Source organism: Ursus americanus, chromosome 35 (assembly GCF_024610735.1).
Source record: "Ursus americanus isolate L20-20 chromosome 35, mUrsAme1.1.p, whole genome shotgun sequence".
Lineage (NCBI taxonomy): Eukaryota > Metazoa > Chordata > Mammalia > Carnivora > Ursidae > Ursus > Ursus americanus.
The window spans coordinates 22,124,160-22,150,648 of record NC_142161.1 but is presented as its reverse complement, the minus strand read 5'-3'; the positions used below and the strand labels follow the sequence as shown (position 1 = coordinate 22,150,648).

Sequence of the window (26,489 nt, the reverse complement as noted above, 5' to 3'; positions counted from 1 at the left end):
AGCCTGGGCATTGGGAATTTTTAAAGCTTCCCAAATGATTCTAACATACAGCAAAGTTTGATAACCACTAGTTTAAAGCTGTTTTTTGTTGGTTTGTTTGTTTTGTTTTTGTTGGGGTGTGTTCTGTTAGAGCGAGAACAATTCTTAACTGATATATCCATTTTACACAGTTGAACTTAGGTGTTAATTCGTTTTATTTGCCATAGTCTATTTGATAAATTCAAATGAACCCTCAGGGTACAAAATACACCATGCCAAACTTGTTAAAACTAAGCTAGTTTCTGTCTATTATATAGCAGGAATCTTTGCATAACTTAGTTTGTTACTTATAAATACAGAACAAAGATAAATTTATTTAAAGGTTTCTGAATACTTTATTAATATGTCTGGTGAAATATTCCTATGGTGAAAATAAGTGGCAAATAAAATTGAAATACCTTAGGTGTTTTATAAGAAAGATTATAGGTAATGATAGGGAGTTTAAATTTAATAATTTGATTATTTAAATTGAATTTAAATAATGAGGGATTTAAATAAGATTTAAAGTCTTTTGAAGGTACTGACATTTCGAAACATTATGAGCACAGAAACGAATTATGATAATAAAACCAAGTGCTTATATTTATGTTGCTACTAGAACACTGTTTCATCATTGCCCCGGTTTCATTCTTCCATAAAATTTTCTTTTTATTTTGTTTAATATTAATATTACATAATACATACAGTGTTTTATTGTATATAATACTCTTTACTACATGAATGTTCATGGTACATATTAAATGATTACAATTACATGGGACATACTATTGTGTCTACATACCCCATCTACATACCCCATTAAAGTCAAATCATTTTTTGTCAACATGCTTATCATAGCCAGTGACCAATTCTTAATCACCATGCTTTGAGAAACCAGCAACCCATCCACAATTGTGTCTCTTGCCCTTCTTTTTTCTCCAGGTACATAATAGGTAGGGGTTTCTAGGAATGACCTATGTCTGGTATCTGGTTCTTATTTCAGGACCATCTTCCCTAAAATCACCCATTCATTCCTCTTAAATTCTTTGGAACTATAGGCCTCATAATAAGCAACAGGTAGTAGCAATCCACTGATGGAGGACCCCAGTCTGGTCCACCTAAGTGAATGGTACAACAACGAAACACAAACTGCACTCAATTCTTGACTAAAGCTCTTTTCCTTTATCCTCCCCACCTATTTCCCATAAATCAATTAACAAATGTAGTATTTTTATACAAAAATATTGACATCAGACAGCCTTATTTTATGACCCGTGTCTGGCACTCAATAACAAATTACGAGAAACAGCAGACCTAGAGCTGTCCCAGACTCAGATCCAGAAATGGCCTAGAATTTTAAAAATTTAGTCATTTGACCTTTTAGTAAGAAAGTCTCAAGTTTTTATTTATCGTGATTATACTCATACAGGATTGTTCTAGGCACTCGGATGTAGAGGCAAAGCCATTGCACCCCAGAAAACAGGGAATTACTAGGTGTGACAGTTTTGTACTGTGAACAGTGATTAAGAAAAAGTCCGTCAACACACAATGCAGAGACCTTCCCTCTTGACTTACCTCTCTTTTCCTGTGGCTCCTTCCCCAGTCTGGCTCAATAACTAACCACATCCTCATGGCAGAAGATTAGAAAATGCCGCTCCTGTTCTCCAAATACTTCTTCCTTTAAGAGTGTCGTATTACTTCATGGATGTTTGATCTCTCTTTTTTTTTTTTCTCCCTGAGTATGTAAGTTGCAATTAAATAAATTGGTTTTATTTTCATTGATTCCCACCATTGTCTTTGTTTCTTCATTTTCCTTTTTCCCTTTTGTTTTGATTTGTACATTCCATGACAACATCTTTCTTTAATGTGTGGAACTCTTTGATTTTCTATTCATATTTAGCAATTAAGCAATACTAGCTTTTTTAAAGGAAATCTGAGACCTTTCTACTGATGGCTCTTTCACTGGGGGACATGACTGCCAGTTATCTCTCAGTCTTTGTCTTTGGGTGATTCATTTCCCCCGAGAGAAATTTTCCAACCTTATGCCTGGAAGGTATGATTATTGAGCGAAATTGGGGAAGGAACAATCAGGAGGAGGAAAGTAGAGGGGCAAGTTCTCTGTACTGTGTTGACTTTCATTTAATCACTGTTTACAGCACAACACTGTCACACCTAATAACTCCTGATTTCCTGGATCTCCAAATAATAAATCTCATGTTTTCATGTTTTCTGCCAGAGTTTGGAGGTATAGTCATATTGATACTAAGTTGAAAAGGAGTCTGAAGCCTAATAACTTTTTGTATGACTTTAATAAATCTCCCTGTTTTTTGCTTCAACTACAAGCCAGTCTTCAAAGGTGTTGTCTCTCATACTTGAGATTTTCCCAGAATCTGTAGCACGAATAAACTCCCCCCACCCCTGTGACCCTTTTAAACTGAAGTAAAAGTTTTATGAGCTTTATAAAGTCTCCACTCACATTTGCTTTCCTGCTTCCAGAAATTACACCTCTTCAAGTACTGTCTCCTCTTTTTTTTGTTGGTAGAAGCATCTTTCCCCCCTTTTATTCTAATTTCATTGGGGTTTATTAATCCAAAATACTTAACCAGAATCCTTGTAGACACATTTTCCTTTTTTTTTTTTACTTTTTTGGGGGATGGGGATTATTTCATCCTAAGTGAGTTTTATGCAAGTAGTTTCATGAATGGAAGTAGATGGTAGATCCCCCAAATCTTAGAGAATCTGCTTTAAAATAGGAGGTTTAACTTACTCTTATTTTGCTTTTGGATTTACTTCTGTCATCTGATTTTATCTTTTTCAATGTATCATTATTTCTTTTTATTTCGTTAGTTTTTCATGCCTACTATTGGACTATCTGACGTATTTTATTTCTTTTTTTTCCGCTCCAGCTGTACATGCAGATAGCACATTCTGTTACTGTAGTTATATAGGTTACATACAAATATTTTAAAAGAGTATTTAACTTTTGTATTTCTATGATCGTTTGGATCTATTTTATATTTTTCTCCTGCCATTAAATAATACGGAAAACTTCCCACATTCCCTCTCTCTCTATTTGAGCTTATCTCAGATTTTTCTTCCAGAGTGTTGTATACTGCTATGCATCAGTAATTGTGTTGGGTGAAATTTAACTTCCACTGCTATATTTCTCAGCGCCATTTCTTATAATTCTTTATTTTTATTTCCTTGATTTGTCTTATTTTTTTACCTTCTTATTTTTTTATTATGTAGACCGTACTGAAAGTAGTAACGTTTCTGCAAATACGATTTTCTAAATTTCTAATTATTATCCTTATATTTGAATGCTAATGGGAGTGGGGACTGTAAAAAAAAAAAAGTATATTAACTTGTTCATCAATCCAAGGTCCTATTCTGTATGTCTTCCTTTTCAAATATTTTTTCTTAGAGAAATTAAGCCTTTAGCTGGTCAGCATATCATGAATCTTCTTATCAGCAGCTCCCAGCTCTGTCTTTTCTATCATCTTTCCTTCTTTTTTTCTTCCTCCCCCTCTTCCTTTCCTTCTTCCTCCCTTCCTCCCAAGTATTTCCCATGTGTGTATTTGTGGCTTCTTCAGGCTCTAATGTGACTCTTTCTGTAGCCTCAAACTAAATCTTAAAATGTTTTCCAGAGAGATTGTTCAATTTTTCTGAGCATTATTGCTCTGCTGTCAGATCATAATAATCACCCGGAGCAATAATTAAAATACATGTTACAGGGAAGGAAAGAGAGTCGGAAATATGAATTTCTAACAGATACCTGGAGATTTTTATGCATTAGAAGATAGTTTTCACGATTTTAGACCGAGGGTAAAAACCACTGTTCCAGTTGTCTAATATATATGTGGGGGTAGAAGATGCTTAACCAAATCAGTTCTTCTTACACAATCATAATTACACTGAAAATTACCCCAGGAGCCCTTTGTGTTTTAGGTGGTCATTGATTACAAGCCTGGACTTCATCTGGAGCTTTGAAAGAAAGAACTACTTGTGGCTTTGGAGAAGGGCTGCTCTTTGCTCAGCTTTGGATGCTTTACCTGAGGCCAGTGCAGCATTTTATGAAGTGCTGCGAGCCGATGAGAAACAAAAGCAGTGCCATTTGTGGCAGAGCTAAGAGCAGTGGGGAGCACACCTGATGTGGAGATGAAGCTGTCCATTGGGATAGCTCAGGAATGATCAAATGGCTCTATTTCCCACATTGCACAGAGGAAGTTTGTTCTACAAAAGGCTGGAGGACACTTAGGTTACTTGTGCAGAATTTATTATCAGTTTATTTCCTAAATGACTAGGTACCATGTTAGAAAATTTACTCTAGGAATAAATTTAAAAATAATGGAGCAATATTGTATGAGACAACTATCATACCCCTTCCCCATCTACCTGTATTAAATCTAGATTAGTAGTCTAAGATTTATTAGTAAGAAGACGTTTCATTGTCACTGAGTGAAGAGTAATAGTAATTTGATTGCCTCAGAGGAGAGAAACAGTTGGACGTAATAACATATAATATTCTATAATTAAACAATAGCACTCTTTATTTGATTTCTTGAATTAGGGTAGAATGTATCATTATAACCCTGGATATTTCTTGAGGATATGTGCTTACACTTTAAGTATTTCTTAGCAAGTAAAAGGATATGAATATATTATATAAAAAATAGGCTGTATGTCTCTCATGAAACATGTAGCATTAACCAGGACCTAGTCTTTATAAAAATAAACTCTTTATTAAAACAGTGTCAGGGCACCTGAGTGGCTCCGTCGGTTAAGCATCTGCCTTCAGCTCAGGTCATGATCTCATGGTCCAGGCATCGAGCCCCACGTCAGGCTCCCTGCTCAGTGGGGAGCCTGCTTCTCCCTTGCCTTCTGCTCCTATCCCCTGCTCATTCTCTTTTACTCTCAAATAAGTAAAATCTTAAAAAAATTTTTTTAAAAACAGTGTCATTGTTAGTTGATCTATGTAAACTATGAACAATGAAAAGCTATTTAAAAATTATTTTTTAAATATTCGTTTTAAACAAAGTAAGGTAGATTATTTTACTTTGCTTATCTTTTAGTGCAGTCAGTTGACTAGCTTTAATATCAGATTTGTTTTAAAACTCAGATTGTAAGTGCCAGGAAACAGTCAACAGTTCCAGCTCTAGGCCTGAGCATAGTTAGTCTTGTACATGGCTCATTGCTATCATTAATGGCTTCATGTTATTCTAGCTCTTAGTGGATTAGAAACAGCTGTGTGTCTAGGGTGCTGTGATTTCACCAAGGGTTCTTTGTTTGGTGCGTCTACGCTACACCAGAGGTTAAGTAAACTCATGTTCTCAAGACTTCTCTTTGTTGTCACTCTCCAGACCTTTCAGGTTTTCTGGCTTAATTTAAGATTCTGACTTTGGCTGAAGTATATAAAAAAATATTCTTTTCGCCTGGGATCACCATTCTTGATAAGAATATAATGACGTTTCTGATTCTATGTTCCTATATCTTCTTAGCAAGGAAGACCTGGCATATATATGCTGCATCATGGAAGGAAGAGTCTCTCTCCTCCCCCAGGACTATCATCTACCTTGCTTTAAGAACTTTCTTCCCTAAAAATTGTTATATATGATAAGTCTATTCTTCTTACTATAATTGTCTAATTTAGGATCATTGATTTTTTTCTGAACACTTAAAAATATTAGAATTTTAATAAACATCCTAAAAAACTATTGAACATATAGGCCTGTGGTTTTCTACAAACATATAGTTCCCCACACTGTAATAATAAGGACAGCCTTTGAAATTTCTTTATGATTCAGTCAAAAGAATGGGGCACCTGGGTGGCTCAGCCGTTAAGCATCTGCCTTCGGCTCAGGTCATGATCCCAGGGTCCTGGGATCGAGCCCCGCTTCGGGCTCCCTGCTCAGCGGGAAGCCTGCTTCTCCCTCTCACACTCCGCCTGCTTGTGTTCCCTCTCTCTCTGTCTCTCTCTGTCAAATAAATAAATAAAATCTTAAAAAAATAATAACAAAAAAACACAAAAGGTACTATAGTCATTAAGAAGAAATTTAGGACTTAAAATAGTCTAAATGGCACTACCATGTCCTTTTAGTTTACCATGTAGTCATGGGAGGAAGGACCCTCAAATTAAATAAATTGATTTTTAAACATAAATACCAGATTGTAGGTCCAATTTAGAGTCTTATTAACACTCTCTCTAGGTGAAGCAGTTGGAAAACAGGATATTTAGCCACCAGAGCAGTTATAATTAAAATGAATATAAACTTACAGTTTTACAGCATTGCAATTATCTCTTATATAACATCCAAATTTTCAAATTGCAAAGCAAATAGAATCCAAATGAACACTGAAAATTCTAATTAGTTATCAGACAGGGACATAAGGTGAAAGAGTTAAAAAAAAAAGAATCCTAAATATCAGCAAATTTAATTATCTTCTTATTTTGACTGTGTACTAGAGGTTACTCTGTGCCGTTGTGTGCATTTTTTCCCTCGGTGTCTTTCACTTATTCAACGTTCAGTTCTAGCCACTTTCATGAGCCTCTGCTTGTTTCTTACATGATTTATAATCTTCCCTCAGAAAACTCCAGAAATGGTCAGATGTGCTTAGTTAAGACTCCATTTTGTGAAAAACTGGAACACTGTAACTTACTTAAGGTTATGATCATGTACGAGGGGTTCGACTAAATGTGAAGATAAAACATGATTGTTCAAATGATAGGATTTTGTACTGATAGGGTCTGCTGCAACTTCAGCTCTGGAAGAGTCTTTTGGAACTCATTTGTCTGTTGTTCTCATCTGCTTCTGGGAACATAGAAACGTTCTGCTTTCTTGTACTTTAGTTAGTTGGAGCTGTGATCTGTGATTGGAAACGACATTGTCACTTTCTGACTGAGGCATTTAATTTCTAATATGAGACCCTTTAGTGCTCTCTTCCCTGGCCACAGTGAAAAAGGTTACAAATGCCAGATAGTGCAACTACAAAACGGTAGCATTTTGTAGCCCTTATGTGACTATGGATTAGCCCCCACAACCACAAACAGAAACTCGCCTTGTTTTAAACACTTAAAATTGTTTATTAACAGCATAACCTAACCTATTCTGATCAATGTATTAGCTTTAAGTGCTCTGGTTAAGCAGCACAGCAAATCTGTGAGAAATCATTCTCCTTTTGCAGATGAAGACACAAATTCCACAAGTTAAAAGGACCAATTTCTCAAGGCGTTTGAGTCTGCAGGGATCATAAATGGGAGCTAAGTGCAAATGTGGACCCTTCCTCCTATGTCAGCTGTGTTGTAAAGATAATTGTAAAATACAGCTGCATTGTGTTTTATATCAGAACTGTATTTGTTCACTGGATTACACAGGGTTACACAAAGAGCAATTCAGGAGAAGCAGAGAGCAGAGCTGCAGTGATTTTTAGTATTCAGTTGTAGTCTAGCCAAGGAGAAAACATCTGCTATCTTCATTGCCTGCTATAACTGTTGGAGGTGTTCTCCTTAGGTTGATGCTTAGCCCAAGGGGAGAAAACCAGCTGAATGTGCTTAGAAGGATCTGTTTTTTCTTAGGTTTAGAAGGTTACATTGGTATACTCTCTATCATAGGGATGCAAACAGAAAGGTGAATGACTTTGATGTTGCTTGTTGCTTCATGTTGCTCAATTTAGGGAACAGTATCATTTTTAAGACTGTTTTTTTTATAAAAAAAAAATTGTGGTCAAACCATATTCTGATACTTGGTCTAGAGACAGGATCCCTGTAAGCATATTTCAAATGATATGTTAATTTCACATAATGGACATTGCTTATTGACAGAGATTAAGAGTGAGAAAGTTTAGAGGCTTATCCTGAGTGCTTGAGAATAGTAATTTGCCATGCAAAACCTGGAATCAGAGCACTTACTATGCAGGCAGACTTGGAAGAATTATGTAATTTCTCCTCTTCAGATTCCTTATCTGTTAAATGGTTGAACAATAGAGTTTGGTCCGTTTTAATGAGATGATATATGTGAAACACTTAACAAACAGTCTGAGACCAAGAAAACAATAATGTTGGGATTGGAAAGTTTTCAACCAATTGAGATATATAGACTTTGGTGTTAGACTGGAATTAAATTTATCTTTTTTAATATTGGCCTTTGAATTGGAGAACTCAACTTAGACAAGAGGCCACCACTGGTATTTTTATGTAATTGAACCAACTCATTGTATTAGTCAGCTTTTGTTAGGTGATATTCTCCCAAATACCTGTGGCTTACGATTATATGCTGTTTCCATTACATGTTGGCTAGAGGTCATCTTAGGTTTTTCTCTGTCTTCTCTTTTCCAGGATCTACTATAAAGGTCCAGACACTATTCAGGACATTATTAGGCTGGTAGCACAGAGAAATAAAGAAGAAATAAAGAAAGCGGCTGAACCATGCAATACCACTGCTTAGAGGTAGCATGTTTTACTTCCACTTTCTTTTTTCTCTTTTCTTTTCTCTTTTCTTTTCTTTTCTTTTCTTTTCTTTTCTTTTCTTTTCTTTTCTTTTCTTTTTCTTCTCTTTTCTTTCTTTTTTATTATGTTCAGTTAGCCACTGTATAGTACATCATTAGTTTTTGATGTATTTTTCACCGGTCAAAACAAGTGATATGATAAACCTGGTATCAATGTGGCAGAGTTGTATATCTATTTCTTAAAAAGAAGCCATCAATATTTTTACAATAATACAGTCTGTAAGCGTCCACATTTTGGCTGTAAAAATTTGTTACTGTTTTTTTTCCCCGACAAGCAAAGTACCTTCACCCTTTCCTCAAGTAGAACATCAATCATGGATTCAGGTTTAGGGTATGTGAGTGATTATCTTTGTATCAGCTCTGGATGTGGTTTTGCTTATCTGGAGACCTGTGAACTATAAAGGGAATGTATCTGCTTCCTACACAATCCATTTATATCATGGAATGGACCAGGGCATATAGTAACAGTAAACACTACAATTCAGGAAAGGTAAGGGTGTGGAGAAGCAATCACTTCTCCATAGTAATTCCGAAGTTCTGAGGAGATGTCCCAAGGCCCTCCCTTAGGACATGTGGAATACACTTTTATTAAGCCCTTTCTAGAGGGTACTTTCTTTTTCAACCCAGCTCTCTCAAATACATGATTAGCTTCTTATCTATATGATACCATTTAGCTTTTGCTTCTAGCTACACACATAGCTCTTTCTAAGATATGCCTCTTTCTTTAGATTTAATTAAGGACAACTTGAATTGACCAGGTTTTCTATGGGAGAGCCAGATCTTTAGTCTCTTTCTTCTAAGCCATTTTGTCCAATTAAAATGATTTAATGGGTACTACATTAACCAATTCAGAGGTTTTAAAACACATTTTATAGCTTCTCTCTGATTTGGTCTTTTTTTTTTTTTAAGATTCTATTTATTTATTTGAGATAGAGAGAGAGTGAGAGCGAGAGCATGAGCAGGGAGACAGAGGGAGAGGGAGAAGCAGGCTCGGCGTGAGCAGAGAACCCAATGCAGGGCTCGATCCCAGGCCCCTGGGATCATGACCTGAGCTGAGGGCAGACTGAGCCACTCAGAGCGCCCCTCTGATTTGGTCTTGACATTAAGTTGAGGCTTTGTAGACCTTTGTATTTTTCAGTTTTATCTTTCTTATGGTTGGAAGTGAGAACAAGTTACATTTTCCATCTTTGAGGTCAAAGAATTTCTAGGTTTTCTAAACTCCTTTTTGTTCTATTTGCAAACTAGCCACTTCTTTCCTGAGCTCATCTCTTTCTTATAGATTTTTTAAATACACGTCAAATTCATTTATAGAAACTAAATTGTACCACCAAATTCTGCTTTCCCATTTTACCTAAAGTCACAGTTTCATTAGGTAAAGTTATTAATGGGAAACAGTTTCACCAGATATTTGCCACTGCAGAGCATGAGTCTTCATCTTTCTTGGCTCTAATAATGGTTGGATATCCATTGTCTAATCCCAGAGCCAATGTTGCACATTTTAGAATTTTTACTCCGGGCCCTAATTATAGTTACCACTGTATTGGTCACTTTGTTCTATGTTATGTTACAGTAAAAAGTGTACCCCAGACTTTAGTAGCTTAGCACAATAAAAGCTTGCTGAAATTACATGACAACTATGGTTTGGCTGCAGGTTTCCTGTGGCTCTGGTCTCTGTCTCATCTAGGATCCAGACTGAGGAGCAGGAATAATATCAGGTTTATTTTGGAGGGAAAAAAACTGAATCACCACATGATGGCCCCTAAAACTTCTACTTAGAAGTAGCACAGTTATTATTTCTCATATTTTGTTGGATATAATAAATCACATGGCCAAACCTGGGTAGGAATATGCAATATATCCAGTTGGCGGGAGTAGCAGATATTTTCATATTGATATCGTCCACTACAATATCCTATTGGTCACAGATATTTGATTCTAAAATGAATGGGCAGTGCTATATGGAAAATAAATAATACAATCTATATCATCTGCCCACTCAGTCAGCTTGAAGAACTGAGAAGTTACAGGACATTCCATAGAGTGGGGAATCTCTCCCTGAAAGTTTTTGACACTGGACAGAGGGATGCATGAGGAGGATACACACTGCAGGAGGTAGTCAGCTCTGAGAGAAAGAGAGGGAGCCAAAAGTCTAGGTCATGCATGTGCAGAGACCTCTTACGCATTGAGTCCCTTCTTTTCTGATGAGGAGGAAGAAAGGGAGAGCCATAAATGATACTTCAAAACTGTTCCCTCTTCTGGGAGTGGAATGAACGTTTCTTACTCTCGAGGAGCATATTTTCTATTCCTCCCCAGACTGTTGTCTCCTTATCTCACTGAACTTAACCGTCGAATATATGGACAACCAGTATTTGGTTTTCTCCTTCAGTGGAGAAGAGACCCTGCACAGCTTTTGCAGAGCTGAACTGATTTTTATCGAGGTGCTTCTTAAATAACAACTACTGTTCCTTTATATGTTTTCCTAGGATCCAGAGTAAGCAGCTCAGCTTTTTCCCCAGAAATCTCTGAAATGAGGCCAGAATGAGACATAAATAAACTCTAAACATACTTCATTATTAACTAAGATTTTGTTGCTTATTTTATTTCCCAACTTAAATTATGCCTTAAGTTTAATATAACTGAGCTGAGATTAGGCAGCAAGACCAGCTATCAACATAAGTCATTATGTACCATACCACCAGAAATATAAGGATTCTCCAGATGTGTGTGTGTGTGTGTGTGTGTGTGTGTGTGTGTGTTTTCTCATGTTATTTTACAGGGATAAATTAAAATCCAAAATCCCTTATTAAATCCAATGAAATTAAAGTATGAAATTCTGCCTTTTCAATTCCATATTCTACTCATTTGCTGTCAAATGTATTTCATTCAGCTGCCTGGGTAGAGATGAATGTCTGTCAGCAGCAGCAGCTTGGGCTGTCTTCCTTCCTTGCGAATGGCTATAGTTTGTTTGTACTTACAAAGTTAAGTCAACCCAATTTCAAATCTTTTATGGGACCCAGTTTTCCAAAGAGTTAGTCAAGAGGACACAACAAAGTATCAGTGCACTAGTCATATTCCCATATGAAAATCTGAAAATAAAATAGACATTCCACCAAGCCATGATACCCCAATTATGGCCAAAATAACTTAAAGCCACATTACTCTGGCCAGCCAAAAATCCAGAGCAAAGGTCTAGTTATCTAGGGGAAAGAATTAGTGGAAGTGGGAGGAAAGCAAGAGAAGGAGAGACAGATTTTACTCTCGCCAAAATATATCTCTATCTATGTCATTTAAAAAAATATTACTGAAATCCTATCTTAATATCAATTGGAAGAAATCTCTCATTTAAAGAGTACATAGGATTTTACACTTGTCAAATATCATATTTGGGAGGGGGAATCCAAGATAGTCTTATGGCCTCCTTTCTTAAAGTGTGATATTAAATATTCCTGTCCTCTTGCCACACCAGGATTGATTTTAGATTTCTATTTTACCCTTAGGTCTGATGCCTCATACTTAATATCCCTCTTGATTTTTATTTCTCCTTTAAAACCTAGATTTCTGACAACCACACTGAAAATGGGCTGCCTCTTGCTTTTGTGAGCAAAGTGCCCATATTTTTAAGAGCCCAGTAAGCTTACAAACTTGGGGTCCTAGTCTTGGATTTTTCTTTGTCCCAATCTCCTGTACTCTTTTGAACTTTGGCAGACTCTCTGAATTTTTCCATCCTGCAGATGACCATGCTATATATAAAAGCCCTCTTTGCCTATGAGTTTCTAACTTTACAAATATCCAGCCTCTATTCTGCCCCTATACCATGAATGTCAAAATTTCTTCACAAAAAATACAGGAAAAGAAGAAATATAAGGTGATATTTTATGGGCCATTTAGAGATGAAGAACTAAAATTAGCAGAGTTGCGGATTTTGCTGGAGTTTAAGTTAGCTAATACCTTCTATATAAAAGTGGAGGAGTTTAAAATTTTCGATAGGAATGGATACTAGAACGACCAGTTTACTGGGGGTCTATCCCAAGAGTTTTGGGGAGTTTTTTTTTTTTTTTTTTTACAGTTACTAAGTCATGTTTAGCCATTTGCAACAATGATTGTACTATTGGATCAGATCTAGAAGTTTTTAGAGCTATTAATTTTACTTTTTGACGTCGGTCTCTCCTTTTGTCCATTTTTAGTCTCACTTGGAAATCATAGTCAATATTTTTTTCCCTAAGACAATATCTTCAGGAGCTGAGGGAGTAGAAATATTTATTTTTAAAAATGTACATTTATTATCTTATTTTTCTTCATATTTTCAAATTTCTGGGTAATGTGTATGTAATTAATATTATTTCATGTAGTGTTTGAATCACCTCTACTTACCACTTCTTTCCTTGTAGCAATAGAATGCCCCTAGTGTTTTGTTTTGTTTTATTTATTTATTTATTTTATTTATTTATTTTCTTTTGTGTACTCTTAATCATTTACAGTGGGCCAATTTGGGTTTTAAATCTTTCATGTGTTTTTTAGAATGTTCATTTTTTTTTTCTTTCTCTACCATGCACAAGGCTAGATTATAATGTCTGCTTTTCTTTTTCATCTGCTTTTTGGGCCCTACACATCTGTTTTCCTATTACATTTCTCTAGACTCTCCTTTGAGGTGTGTTACATGGTGAGATATGAAGACACTAAGACACAAATCTTATCAACCTGTGACCATTGTATTGGATCATTCTACACAGAATATAACCTAGACCAGAATTTTATCTATTTTTGTCTATTATGGGTCTTTTTAGGATGGTTCATCTTCAGTGTGTCTTCTTTAGAGATCTAACTTCATAAATTGTCTGACCATATTCCCCCAAGAAATATATAGATATGTTTCTCAGATAAAAGCAAAGCAAAACTATCGCAAACAACAAAAGTAATAACAACAAAAAGTGTTACCTTGAAACAATCAAATATTGCTTGAAGTATTTTAGACTGATCTTCTTAGTCCTCCCTTCTGAAATCTTTCTGAATTTTCTTCAACCACCTGGCTATCATTGTTTTCAAGCTGAGGGTTCCCAGTTGCACTTATTACAGACTTTCCATCTGTAGTTCTGAGTGCTTTTCAGTAGTTTAGTTGTTGTTGTTTTTTGTATCTGGGTTGTCCCTATGAGCATAATTTTATTTTATTTTTTTCTATGATCTTGTTTCCTTTTCTTCTTTAGTCTCTTTGGGGTCCCACGCCCTCCATTATGTATTAATAAAATAATATACACAAGTCTGCCTTTATTTCCTTTTATTTGATTTCACTATCCCACTGTTCTTGTTCTGAAAGCAAGATTCAACTTGCTTTTAAAACTAATATGGTTTTATTGGTATTCTGAGCAAACCTGAATCCTATAATCAGAGAATTAAACTTTATAATCATTATTAATGATTTTATATATTTTTTCCTCCACCTGAACCTTAGAAGAATATCTCAATCATAAGAGTCTCTGCTTTTCAGCAGGCTTACAAAAACAATCGCTCCACTATGATGGCTGCAATGCCCGGGTCTCTGAAATCAAAAGCCTTTGTCAGGGCTTAATTAACCATGATGAGCCAATTTGAGATTATCATCTAGAAGTCAGTAGCAAACCACATGAATATAAAGTTAGAAGCTTTAGTTTCTTTGCTCTTAGGTGAAACTCAATACATTTACAGAGCAACAATTGAGACAATATATCAGTGTATTAAAGTTTAAAAGTGGTGGTAGATTGCAAAATAGCCAGATTTCTTTATATCTTATTATCTTCACATACTGTGTTTGATTTTGTAGTTTCTCTCACTAGAGTGGTATATTTTATTTGTCCTCTTTTTGAACTTGGGCTTACTTTGTAACTTATTTTGACTATTAGAATGCTGGGGTATTAATGATGTATCAGGTCTGAGTCTTGACCTTAAGAGAGCAACTTCTTGCTTACTTGGACCCTTTCCTCTACCGTGAGAACAACCTCACTTACTGGAGGGGTGAAAGAGATGCATCTAAGAGAAATGAGGCTATTATGGCCCAGCCAACAGTCAACCTATCCCCAGAGCCTAGTCAAAATCAGCTGAGAGTCTGCCTGACCCATACCTGATATAGGCATATGATTGAGACCAGAGAGATCTCCCAGATGACCTCCTAAAATCCTATACATTCCCGTTAAACCTAAATAGATACTGTTTTAAGCCATTGACTTTTGAGTGGTTCGTTACACAGAAATATGGTGATAGTTGATAATTGATACAGAGGATTATGTACTAGAACTCTGTGGTCTGCAGGGAATTTATATGCCCATTGCAATTTAAGCTTTAGGACTACAGCCCTGGTTGAAAACAATATAGTAATTTTACTTAGTAATATCTTCAAACCCTATATACAGAAGCTTGCCAATTTTGATGTGAGCCTTAACTGAAATTAAATGACTACCTGTCTCAGCCTCATCCTCAGTGTGAGAAAAGGCCAGATTGTGGCAGGAGTTAGTCAGATCCGTACTTGATTTTCCACCGGCTAGCAATCCCTGTTCCTAAGGCATGTATCTATTGAAACCAGATTCAGGGCTGCAGAAATCTACCATTATATCACAAAAATATTTAATTCTTTATATGTGTTGCCTGGTCCTCTAATTTTCTGCTTTATCCCTCTCTGTAATTTCTTTTCACCATGTTTTGGTCATTTTGAGTCAGTCTAAATAATCATACCTCCTTTGAGTGCTGAGTCAATAGAAAATATGAGCAGAAGACAGGTAGGAATTAAGGTATGTCTAGATTGGGTAATGTAGTTTGAACTACAGACCACAATCCAGCTTTGTACACTTTTCTGTGTAAGTTGAATATATGCACTCATTCTGTCCCTGGCAGAATAGTTGGCTTCCTCTACAGTTTGGGAAGGAAGTTAATACAAAGGAAAAAGTTGATATACAGGAAGAGGCAGAGGGAGCATATGCTATTTGTAAGTAGGCACTTCACAGAGGGAGAGAGAACAAAAAGCTTAATAGTTGAGCAATGACCTTCAATATATTAACCTAGATAAATTACACAGTGGAGCTAGGACCTTGCAAGTCGTAGCCACATTTCCTTCTGTGAATAAGAGAGTGTGAGTAGAAAGAAAGAGACCAAACATTTTTCTTTGGGCATGTAGTGCAAATCCTCTATTCTCCATGAAACATGTTGTAGGAGGAAAAGCTTTCTTTTTTCTTACAAAAGGTAACTTTTATTAATAATAACAATGATTCTTAATATTTTTGTTCTGAAGCTATATATCTTAAATTCGTTTAGAACCTAAATTACCAAGGCTACCATTAGAGTCTCATTAAGTTACACAAAACATGTGTAGTGATTTTGGGCATAAAGTAATATTTTATCATAAAATATAATTTAATAATTTGTATTCAGGATATACAGAAAGCCAATACATGGGTGTGGAAATGATCAGTGCTGTTTCCTAGGCATGGATTACATTCCCTTTAAGTTGGGTATATTGGCTTTGACTGATGAAATGTGAGAGGAGGTGATATGCATTACTTCCCGGCTGAAGCCTTGTGTGATTTACTAGATCCCTTCCCATTCTTTGAGGCTCCTTGAAGCATGTGAGAATATAGAATGTCCATCAGCTGAGGTCCCTGATGGAGTAAATCCTCATAACGAACCGCACTAAACATGTAACCTGAGTAAGAAATAAACCTTTGCTTAAACCATGGATATTTCAGGATTATTTATTACTGTAGCATAACCTTCATTGTTCTGTTTTTTTTTAATTCCATAAAAAAATACTTACAGGCACTATAGTGACTGATACCATAGGTTCTCCTTATATTAGTACTCACTTACAGTGGTTTTAGCTTTTTGTTGCTAGAGACTAGAAGGATGACATTAGAATTTTCAGTGGAGAGGTAGGTGTAAAACTGCATTCTTTCAGTAAGTTGGAAGGGAGACAATGTACTAAATGAGCGTTAAACTCTAAGAAAATATATTGAAAAAGAGCATATTAGTTCCTATTAGTTGTTGACTGCATTTGACAAGAAATTACAAAGGAGAAATAAACCCAGAATTTGCTGTCATTGTCTCAGAGCTTGCTATAAAAGAGAAAAAAAGCGATTTCAGAAATTTGGGGACTTGTAGAGGTAGAAAGGTAACTGCTTCTTAACCCCAAATAGTAAAAGATAAAGTGAAAAAATTCTTTGGCCAAGAAAGACAGAGAAAATTTCAGCCACAAGGCAATACTTACAATACTTACATTCTTCTTACTTACATCAAGAAGAATGGCTGATACATTCATTTTGTTAAAATCTCTAAATCAACTAGGATGAAGATGTTTCAGTGTAAAAGTCCAACTAAGAGGGTAGTTTCAATAAATCTTTTTAATTAGAAAAAAATAGCTTAAGGAAAAAAGACTAAATGTGTGGTTCTTTCACTAAAGTCAGATAGGTTGCAGAGAACTGCAATGAATTTGAGAAATAAAAAGAGTCAAAGGGGATGAGAAAGCAATGAGGCATTAGAAAAAATCTAAAAAGTCTAGAAAAGCTTGTGTGTGTAGTATAGGTGTACATCAGAGATATTGCTTGTTTGGTTTTAGACCACTGCAATAAAGCAAATATCACAATAAAATGAGTTAAATAAATTTTTTGGTTTCCCAGTACATACAAAAGTTATGTTTACACTATATTGTAGTCTATTAAATGTGCAATAGCGTTATGTTTAAAAAACAATTTACTCACCTTAATTAAAAAATACTTTATTGCTAAAAAAAAAAAAAAAATGCCAGCCATCATCTGAGCTTTCAGTGAGCCCTAATCTTTCTGCTGCTGGAGAGACTTGCCTCAGTGTTGATGGCTGCTGACTGATGAGAGTGGTGATTGCTGAAGGTTGGGGTGAGTGTGGTAGTTTCTTAGAATAAGAACACAATGAAGTTTGCTGCATCAATTAACTATTACTTTCATGAGTAACTTTTCCGTAGGATGCAATGCTGTTTTATACCATTTTGCCCACATTAGAATTTCTTTCAAAATTGGAGTCAATCTTCTCAAATTCTGTCACTATTTTATCAACTAAATTTATGTTGTATTCTAAATCCTCTGTTGTCATTTCAGTAATCTTCACAGCGTCTCACCAGGAGCAGATTCCATTCAAGAAACCACTTTCTTTGCTCATGTATAAGAAGCAACTCCTCATTCATTCAGATTTGATCATGACATTGTACCAATTAAGTTACGTCTTCCAGCTCCACTTCTAATTCTCTTGTCATTTCCACCTGCAGTTCCATCTGCAATCACTTCCTCCACTGAAGTCTTGAACCCCTCAAAGTCAACCATGAAGGTTGAAATCAATTTCTTCCAAGCTACTGTTAATGTTGATACCTTGACCTCTTCTCATGAATCATAAATGTTCTTAATTGCATCTAGAATGATGAATCGTCTCCAAAGGTTTTCAATTTACTTTGCCCAGATCCATCAAAGGAATCACTTTCTATGGCAGCTACAGCCTTATAAAATGTATTTCTTAAATACTAAGACTTGAAAATCAAAACGACTCCTTGACCCACAGGCTGCAGAATGGCCGTTGTTTTAGCAAACGTGAAAACATTGTTCTCATTGTTCATCTCCATCAGAGTTCCTTGGTGCCCAGGTGCATTGCCAATGAGTAGACGTATTTTGAAAGGAATCATTTTTTTCTGAGCAGTAGCTCTCACCAGTGAGCTTAAAATATTTAGTAAACCATGTTGTAAACAGATGTGCTGTCATCTGGGCTTTGGTGTTCCATTTGCAGAACACAAGCAGAGTAGATTTGGTATAATTCTTAAGGGCCCTAGGATTTTTGAATGGTAAATAAACATTGGCTTCAACTTTAAGTCACCAGCTGCACTAACCCCTAAAGAGAGTCAGCCTGTCCTTTGAAGCTTTGAAACCAGGCATTAACTTTTCCTCTCTGTGAAAGTCCTAGATGGCATCTTCTTCCAATAGAAAACTATTTCATCTACATTGAAAATCTGTTAAGAGTAGCCACCTTCACTAATTTTCTTAGCTACATCTTCTGGACAACTTGCTGCAGCTTTACATCAGCACCTGCTACTTTACCTTGCACTTTTATGTTATGGAGATGGCTTCTTTCCTTAAATCTGGCTTCAGTTTTTTCTTCTGCTGCTTCCTCACCTTTCTCAGCCTTTATAGAACAGAGGAAAGTTAGGTCCTTGCTCTGGGTTAGGCTTTGGTTTAAAGGAATGCCGTGGCTGGTTTGATTTTCTGTCCAGTAACTTTCTCCATACTGTCAATAAGGCTGTTTTGCTGTCTTATCATTTTTGTCTTCAGTAGAGTATTACTTTTTGAAAATTTTTATTTAAATTCCAGTTAATTAACATATAGTATAATATTAGTCTCTGGTGTACAGTATAGTGTTTCAACACTTCCATACAACCTAGGTTTATTCCTAGGTATTTTATGGTTTTTGGTACAATTGTAAATGGGAATGTTTTCTTAATTTCTCTTTCTGCTGCTTCATTATTGGTGTATAGAAATGCAACAGATTTCTCTACATTGATTTTGTATCCTGCAACTTTACTGAGTTCATCTATCAGTTGACAACTTCTTGGTAGATTTTTTTGGTTTTCTATATAACGTATCATGTCATCTGCAAATAGTGAAAGTTTGACTTCTTCCTTGCTGATTTGGATTTTTAAAAAAATTTTTTTGTGTTGATTGCTGTGGTTAGGACTTCCAGTACTATATTAAATAACAGTGGGGGGAGTGGACATCGCTACCTTGTTCCTGACCCTAGAGGAAAAGCTGTCAATTTTTCCCCATTGAAGATGATATTAGCTGCGGGTTTTTTCACATATGGCCTTTATTATGTTCCCTCTAAACCTACTTTGTTGAGGATTTTACCATGAATGGATGTTATACTTTGTCAAATGTTTTTTTCTGCATCTATTGAGAGGATCATATGGTTATCCTTTCTTTTATTAATGTGATACATCATGTTGATTGATTTGCAAATGTTGAACCATCCTTGCAACCCAGGAATAAATCCCACTTGATCATGGTGGATAATTTTTTTAATGTATTGTTGGATTCAGTTTGCTAGTATTTTATTGAGCGTTTTTGCGTCTGTGTTCATGAGGGATGTTAGCTTATAGTTCTTTTTTTTTTAGGGTGTTTTTATCTGGTTTTGGTATCGGAGTAATGCTGGCCTCATAGAATGAATTTGAACCTTTCTTGTCTCTTCTGTGTTTTGGAATAGTTTAAGAATAGGTGTTAACTTTTCTTAAAATGTTTGGTAGAATTTGTCTGTGAAGCCATCTGGATTTTTTGTTTGTTGGGAGTTTTTGATTACTGATTCAATTTCCTTGCTGATTATTGGTCTATTCAAGTTTTATATTTCTTCCTGTTCAGTTTTGGTAGTTTATATGTTTCTAGGAATTTATAGTAGAGTGTCACTTTTAATTTCCTTCAAGAACTTTCCCTTCACAACTTGGTTAAGTGTTTGGCACAAGAGTCCTAGCTCTTGACCTATCTTGGCTTTTGACATGCCTTCTTCACTTGGCTCAATTATTTCTGGCTTTTGACTTAAAGTAAGAGAAATGTGAGTCATCTTTTCACTTGAACACTTAGAGGCCATTATAGGGTTATTAAGTGGCCTCATTTAAATATTATATCTCAGGAAAGGGTGTCTGAAGGAGAGTGAGACGGGGAACAACTGGTTGGTAGAGCAGTTGAAACTAACACAACATTTATCAATGAATTTCATTTTGTTGTATGGCTGCAGTTCGTGATGCCCCCAAACAGTCATAATAGTAACATCAAAGATTACTGATCATAGATGACATAACAAATATCATTATAATGAAGATTTTAAAATATTGTGAGAATTGCCAAAATGTGACATAGAGACATAAACAAGTGCTACTAGAAAAATGGCACCAATACACTTACTTGATGTAGAGTACCACAAAATTTCAATTTGTAAAAATGAAATATCTGTGAAGTGCAGAAAAGCTAACTGCCATCAAATGAAGTATGCCTGTAACTGGTACATGTGATAGGTTGGATTCCACTAAATTAGAAGACTTTGAAGCTTTTAAGAGTATTTTACTGACAAAGAAAACATGAAGAGATTTAAGAAATTTTAAAATTATTTCTTCAAAACTTAAAATGATGATTGGATCCCCAGAATTCTCTAGGTAGTATATAGGCTGTGAAGCCTGTTGAGCCTACAAAGATGACTTTTTTTTTTCTTTTTTCCAATGCCCAATGTATGTGTCTAAGTAGAATAATGGAAATGAAATAATCCCTTAAAGGGCAGAACCAAAGATAAAATAAAACAATGGATGGAAACTTCCTTCCAAAAAGCAGAATTATGAGGTATTTAAGAAATGTTTTTCATGCTAGAGTAAGGACTCCTTAACTGTCTGCTGAGAGAGATTTCAGAATGTTACAAGTGGCTGTTGGGCATATTTTCTACTCTTCCATTTTCTAAATTGAAATGCTTATTGTAGTGATAAATAATCTATTCCTTCCTTGTATATTATGTCATGGTATGACCTTGTTTTCTCTTAGGTTTCCAGATCAAAAAACATGAATGTTTGATCCCTTCCTCACACCATATATGAAAATAACTTCTGTGTGGAGTAAATATCCAAACTTCAAAAGCATTTCTGTTTATATTGAGAACTCAACTTTTTTCCTCCAAGATTCACAAATTAATAAAAACTTGATTCCGGATATTTTAAATGAAACATTTGGAGGGTAGGGATCAAAAGGACGAATAATTGGCTATTAGGATTAATGATGCTTGCTTACAGTAGTAGCATAAGTGATGTGGGACTGAAAAAAAATGTCTGTCCCTGGAGTTGATCCTAGCTCTTTTATGTGCCTAAATTCATCAATCATTGTTTAAATTCACCAACTAATTTCCACTTGGGTCAAAAAAGAAGTTGTCCTAGATATTGCATCATTAAGTACATGTGGAATAGAGTAAAGGGATATGTGGTATATTTTTAGGCATTTAATATTAAACACCAAAAAGATCTGACTGGTAGGTGATTGAATTCATGCTTCATATATTCCCATACCAGAAGATAAATTAACATAGGAGAATGTTTAGAAATAGAATATAAACCTGATGTACTTTTACAGAAGCCATACAGAAAAAAAAAGAGAGAGAGAAAACTTGTAAACATTGTGTTAATGACTCACACACAAATGCAGCTTTAGACTACAAACAGCTGCTTTCAGAAAAATCAGCCTTGTAGTGGAATATGCTTTGATTGTCTGAAGCTAAATTATCTGGCTGCAAAGCTCAGGGAAAAAAAAAAAAAAGTAACATTTTGTAGGTATCAGCGTAATTTCTGGCATGTTAATCTGGTACTGAGGCTTGAAAAAATGTCATTCAGCTCTCTGTTGGGGGTTATGATAGCCTTTAACAGAAGCATGTTTAGATTAGACAAGCCAGAGGACAAGAGTATACATTATGTTGAAAAGGAGTCTGACAATGTTTCCATAAATAGAATGAAGATAGGTTATTTTGAGAGTAAACCATTCTGTTATTAGGTCCCTATGCTACTGTTTTTTTCTTTCAGGAGTTTAGAGAAATTACTAAGAATTTTTTTTTTTAAAGATTAAAAGCATAGCCAATATTTAGATATATAATTAAGTTCATGTGACAGTTCATACTGTGTGCTTTCAATTCCATTAGTCCCTACTCTTGTCCTTTCTTTCTTCTCCAACATCAGTTATTCTTCTCTTACTAGAAAATTTCCATTATTGTATAAGTATGTTATAATATCTCCTTTTTAAAAAAGATTTTATTTATTTATTTATTTATTTATTTATTTATTTATTTATTTATTTTATTCAGAGCACGCGAGTTTGGGAAGGGGCAGAGGGAGAGAGAGAACCTCAAGCAGACTCTGCACTGAGCACACAACCTGACACCAAGCTCAATCTCATGACCTTGAGATCATGACCTGAGCAGAAATCAAGAGCTGGATGCTTAACCAACTGAGACACCCAAGCACTCCTAATATCTCTTAGCATACATTTAATGTACCCTTTCAGCCACTTCCCCATTTCTTTGCTTACCTTCATGGTAAAATTCCTCAAAATATTTATAGCCACTATCATCACTTTCCTTAATTTGTCATGTCTATCCATGCACAAAAACTGCTGGTTTCAAGATCATCAACAGCTTCCATGTTGTTAAATTTAACGACAGATTCTAAAACCTCATGTAGCTGGACCTATCAGGACCATTCAACAAAAATGCCTATCATAATTCTTTCTTGAGACACTTCCTTCCCCTGACTTTTAGAAAATCTCTTGTTTCTCCTTCTATGTCACTGAAGGCTCTCTTAAAAGAAATACTGAAATATCCTTTCTGGTGTATCTTCATTGGCCTGACCTCTAAACATTAGGGTGCCACAAAGCTCAATCTTCGAACATTGTTTCTTTATTAATAGGAATTTTTTAATCGATCTCAGTCAATAATGTGCACGTGCATTTCATCTGTATGTGATGACTCCCAAATTTATGTCCCTAGTACTAACTCTTCTCTAAACTACAAACACATAAAATCTACTTGCATTCTTATAGGCATCTCAAACAATATATCTAAAACAATTCTTGATTTCATTATGAAATCATCCTCAGTCATCCTCAATCTAAAAATAGCAGCTCCATTCTTCCAATTGGTCAGGGCAAAACTACTAGAGCAAGCCATAACTACTGTTTTTCTTTCATGTGCCTGCATGAGCTGTTGGTTTTATCTTTAAAATACATCCAGGGGCGCCTGGGTGGCACAGCAGTTAAGCATCTGCCTTCGGCTCAGGGCGTGATCCCGGCGTTTTGGGATCGAGCCCCACATCAGGCTCCTCTGCTATGAGCCTGCTTCTTCCTCTCCCACTCCCCCTGCTTGTGTTCCCTCTCTCGCTGGCTGTCTCTATCTCTGTCGAATAAATAAATAAAATCTTAAAAAAAAATAAAAAATAAATAAAATACATCCAAAACCTAACCCGCCATCATTTCTCATCCGAATTACTGCGATACTAATTTTCCAACTTCCACTTTTCTGTACCTACATTCTTGTTCCTTATGATTGTGAGGCTTTCCATCCCTTCTTTCTCTGAAAGGAAGGAAAAAATCTGCACGGTTCACCTCCTGACTTCTATAGGTCTTTGCTCAAATGGCTAATCATCAGGAAAAAATTTCCTTACTTCTTTATATAAAACAGCATCTTGTTTATTATTACTCTTATGTCCTTACTCTGCTAAAGTCTTATTAATTGTATTTTTTTACTTTCTGAAATGCAATTTGTGCATTTTCTTTCTTTCTTTCTTTCTTTCTTTCTTTCTTTCTTTCTTTCTTTCTTTCTTTCTTTCTTTCTTTCAATTTTTGTCTGTTACACCTCACTAAAAGGTAGACTCGAGAGATAATTTGTTAGTTTTGTTCATTGTTGTTCTTGGAAGACTGGCACATGATGGGTGTTCAATATATAACCATTGAACAGATCCCAATCTCCTCTTGACTTCTAGTGATTTTCAGTAGTGTCTAGTCACATAAAATAATAGCTAAATTTATACTTAACTTTAAGGTATTTGTTTTAGCTCTGAATATCCCTTAACGTCCAACCACCACAACCTATGTTTCTCTTTAGTGAGTATGTTTGCACTTGTAACTTTGTACTGGAAAGAGTTCACATGGGGTGGAGGGAATAAGGTGACCCTATAGAGCCAGTCAGATAAACCAAACCAAACTGAATGTTCACTAGGGTGATATGCTGCAACGAGATCATAGTAAAACCACAAATGAGATGTCTGCAATAGTAAAGTGTGCCAAACTTCTCTTTCAGAGTTTTGTTGTGTGAACAAAATGATCAATTATTATAAAAAGAGAGAATTCATTTTAAGAGGCCTCAAAGCCTCTGTTAAATTAACTTTTAGACAAATGTTCTCTTGGAGAGAAGTGTAGTATTAGTGTCTTAATGTAAATATATCCTGTATGGATTTCAAACTGATTACGCAATTGATCAAAATCAGTGACCTATTTTCTTTCTGAATGTTACTTATTCAAAAATCTATGAAGATATTGAACAATGCCTTTTTTCTTCCTGGAAACTATTTTTGTTTTTAAATCAGCTCTCTGAATAAAACGCAATCTCTTAATTTTTTATCTTACATCTGCGACTATTAGTTTTTTCATTGTATCCTTTTCTACTTATCTATGCTTCTGTTCTTTGCTTTCTTACTTTGGGGGGTGGGGACAACTCTATTAAAATAAAGTTTATATACCATATAGTTCACTCATTTAAAGTGTATAAGTGAGAGTTATGCAGTTATTACCACAATGAATTTTAGAATCTTTTTATCACACGAAAAAGAAACTCTATAACCTTAAGCTTTCAGCTCCTTCTGTTCCTTCCCCACACTTTTGTGACTGGCTCCTTTCATTTAGTATGATATATTTTTTAAAGATTGTATTTATATATTTGTCAGAGAGAGAGAGAAAGAGCACAAGCAGGGGGAGCAGCAGGCAGAGGGAGAAGCAGGCTCCCTGCTGAGCAAGGAGCCCAATGTGGGACTCCATTCCACGACTCTTAGATCATGACCCCAGCTGAAGGTGGAGGCTTAACTGACTGAGCCACCCAGGCGTCCCTAGTATAATGTTTTCAAGAATCATCCTTTTGATTGCTAATATTCCATTTTATGAGTATAATACATTGCATTTATCCACTGACTAGTTAGTGAACATTTGTGTTATTTCCTTTTTTTTTTTTTTTGGCTATTACAAATAATGCTGCTGTGAATATTCATGTACAACTTTTTCTTTTTAAAGATTTTATGTATTTATTTGAGAGAGAGAGCACAGAGCAAGAGCGAGAAGGAGAAGCAGACTCCCTGTTGACCAGAAAGCCCAATGTGGGCTCGATCCCAGGACCCTGAGATCATGACCTGAGCTGAAGGCAAGTGCTTAACCAACTGAGCCACCCAGACACCCCATGTACAACTTCTTTTATAGATACACATTTTGATTTCTCTTGGGTATCTACCTTGAAGTGGAATGCTGGGTTATATGATAACTACGTTTAATCTTTTGAGGAACTGTTAGACTGTTTTTCAAAGTGGCTGAACAAGTTTAAATTTCTATCAGCAATGCATAAGGTTTCCCATTTCTTCACTTCCTCACCAACACTTGTTATTATCTGCCTTTGTTATTTATCCTTCCTAGTGGATATAAAGTGGTATCTCATTGTGGTTTTGATTTATATTTCCCTGATGGCTATTGATATTGAGAGTCTTTTTATGTTCTTATTGGCAATTTGTATGTCTTCACTGGAGAAATGTCAAATCCTTTGCCCATTTTTTAACTGGGTTATTTATTTTTTAATTATTGATTTGTAAAATTTTTTTATATATTCTAGGTACAAGTCCCTTATCAGATATATCATTTGTAAATATTTTTCCCATTTTGTGGGTTGTCTTTGCATTTTCTTGATGATGTCCTTCGAAGGCCTTTTTTTTTTTTAATTCTGAAAAAGTTTTTTTGTTTTTTTTTTGCTATTGCATGTACTTTTGAGGTCATATCTAAAATACCATTGCATAATCCAAGATATTTATAGTTTTAGCCCTTACATTTAGGTCATTGTTATATTTTGAGTTAATTTTTGTATATAGTATGAGAGAGGGGTTCAACTTTTGCATTTGCATATCCAATTGTCCCAGGACCATTTGCTGAAAAGCCTATTTTTTTGCTTTTCAATATATTGTCCAGACATATTTATTAAAAATAAATTGAAGGGTCAAAGGAGAACAAAATAAAATAAAAATCATCAGAAATAGAAGATACTGAATAATATATCAGATGTCACAAGAAACAGGTATTAATTAAATTTGATTGTTAAAAGACAGAAATAACTATATGTGTTAAATAAGGCCCAGTTACGAGGACTACAAACAGGCTCACCTACAGCATAATGATGTAGAAATG

At 35.4% G+C, this 26,489-nt stretch overlaps 1 long non-coding RNA gene across 1 annotated transcript in view; it reads left to right on the top strand.

Annotated features, from left to right (window-relative positions):
* Positions 1 to 25,496, top strand: part of LOC148107129 (uncharacterized) — a 123,406-nt gene extending 97,910 nt beyond the window's left edge. The window contains exons 2-3 of the long non-coding RNA XR_015723059.1: positions 8,351 to 8,461; positions 25,338 to 25,496. This is a non-coding gene — a long non-coding RNA (uncharacterized LOC148107129). The remainder of the gene's footprint in view (positions 1 to 8,350; positions 8,462 to 25,337) is intronic.
* The last annotated feature ends 993 nt before the right edge of the window (positions 25,497 to 26,489 follow it).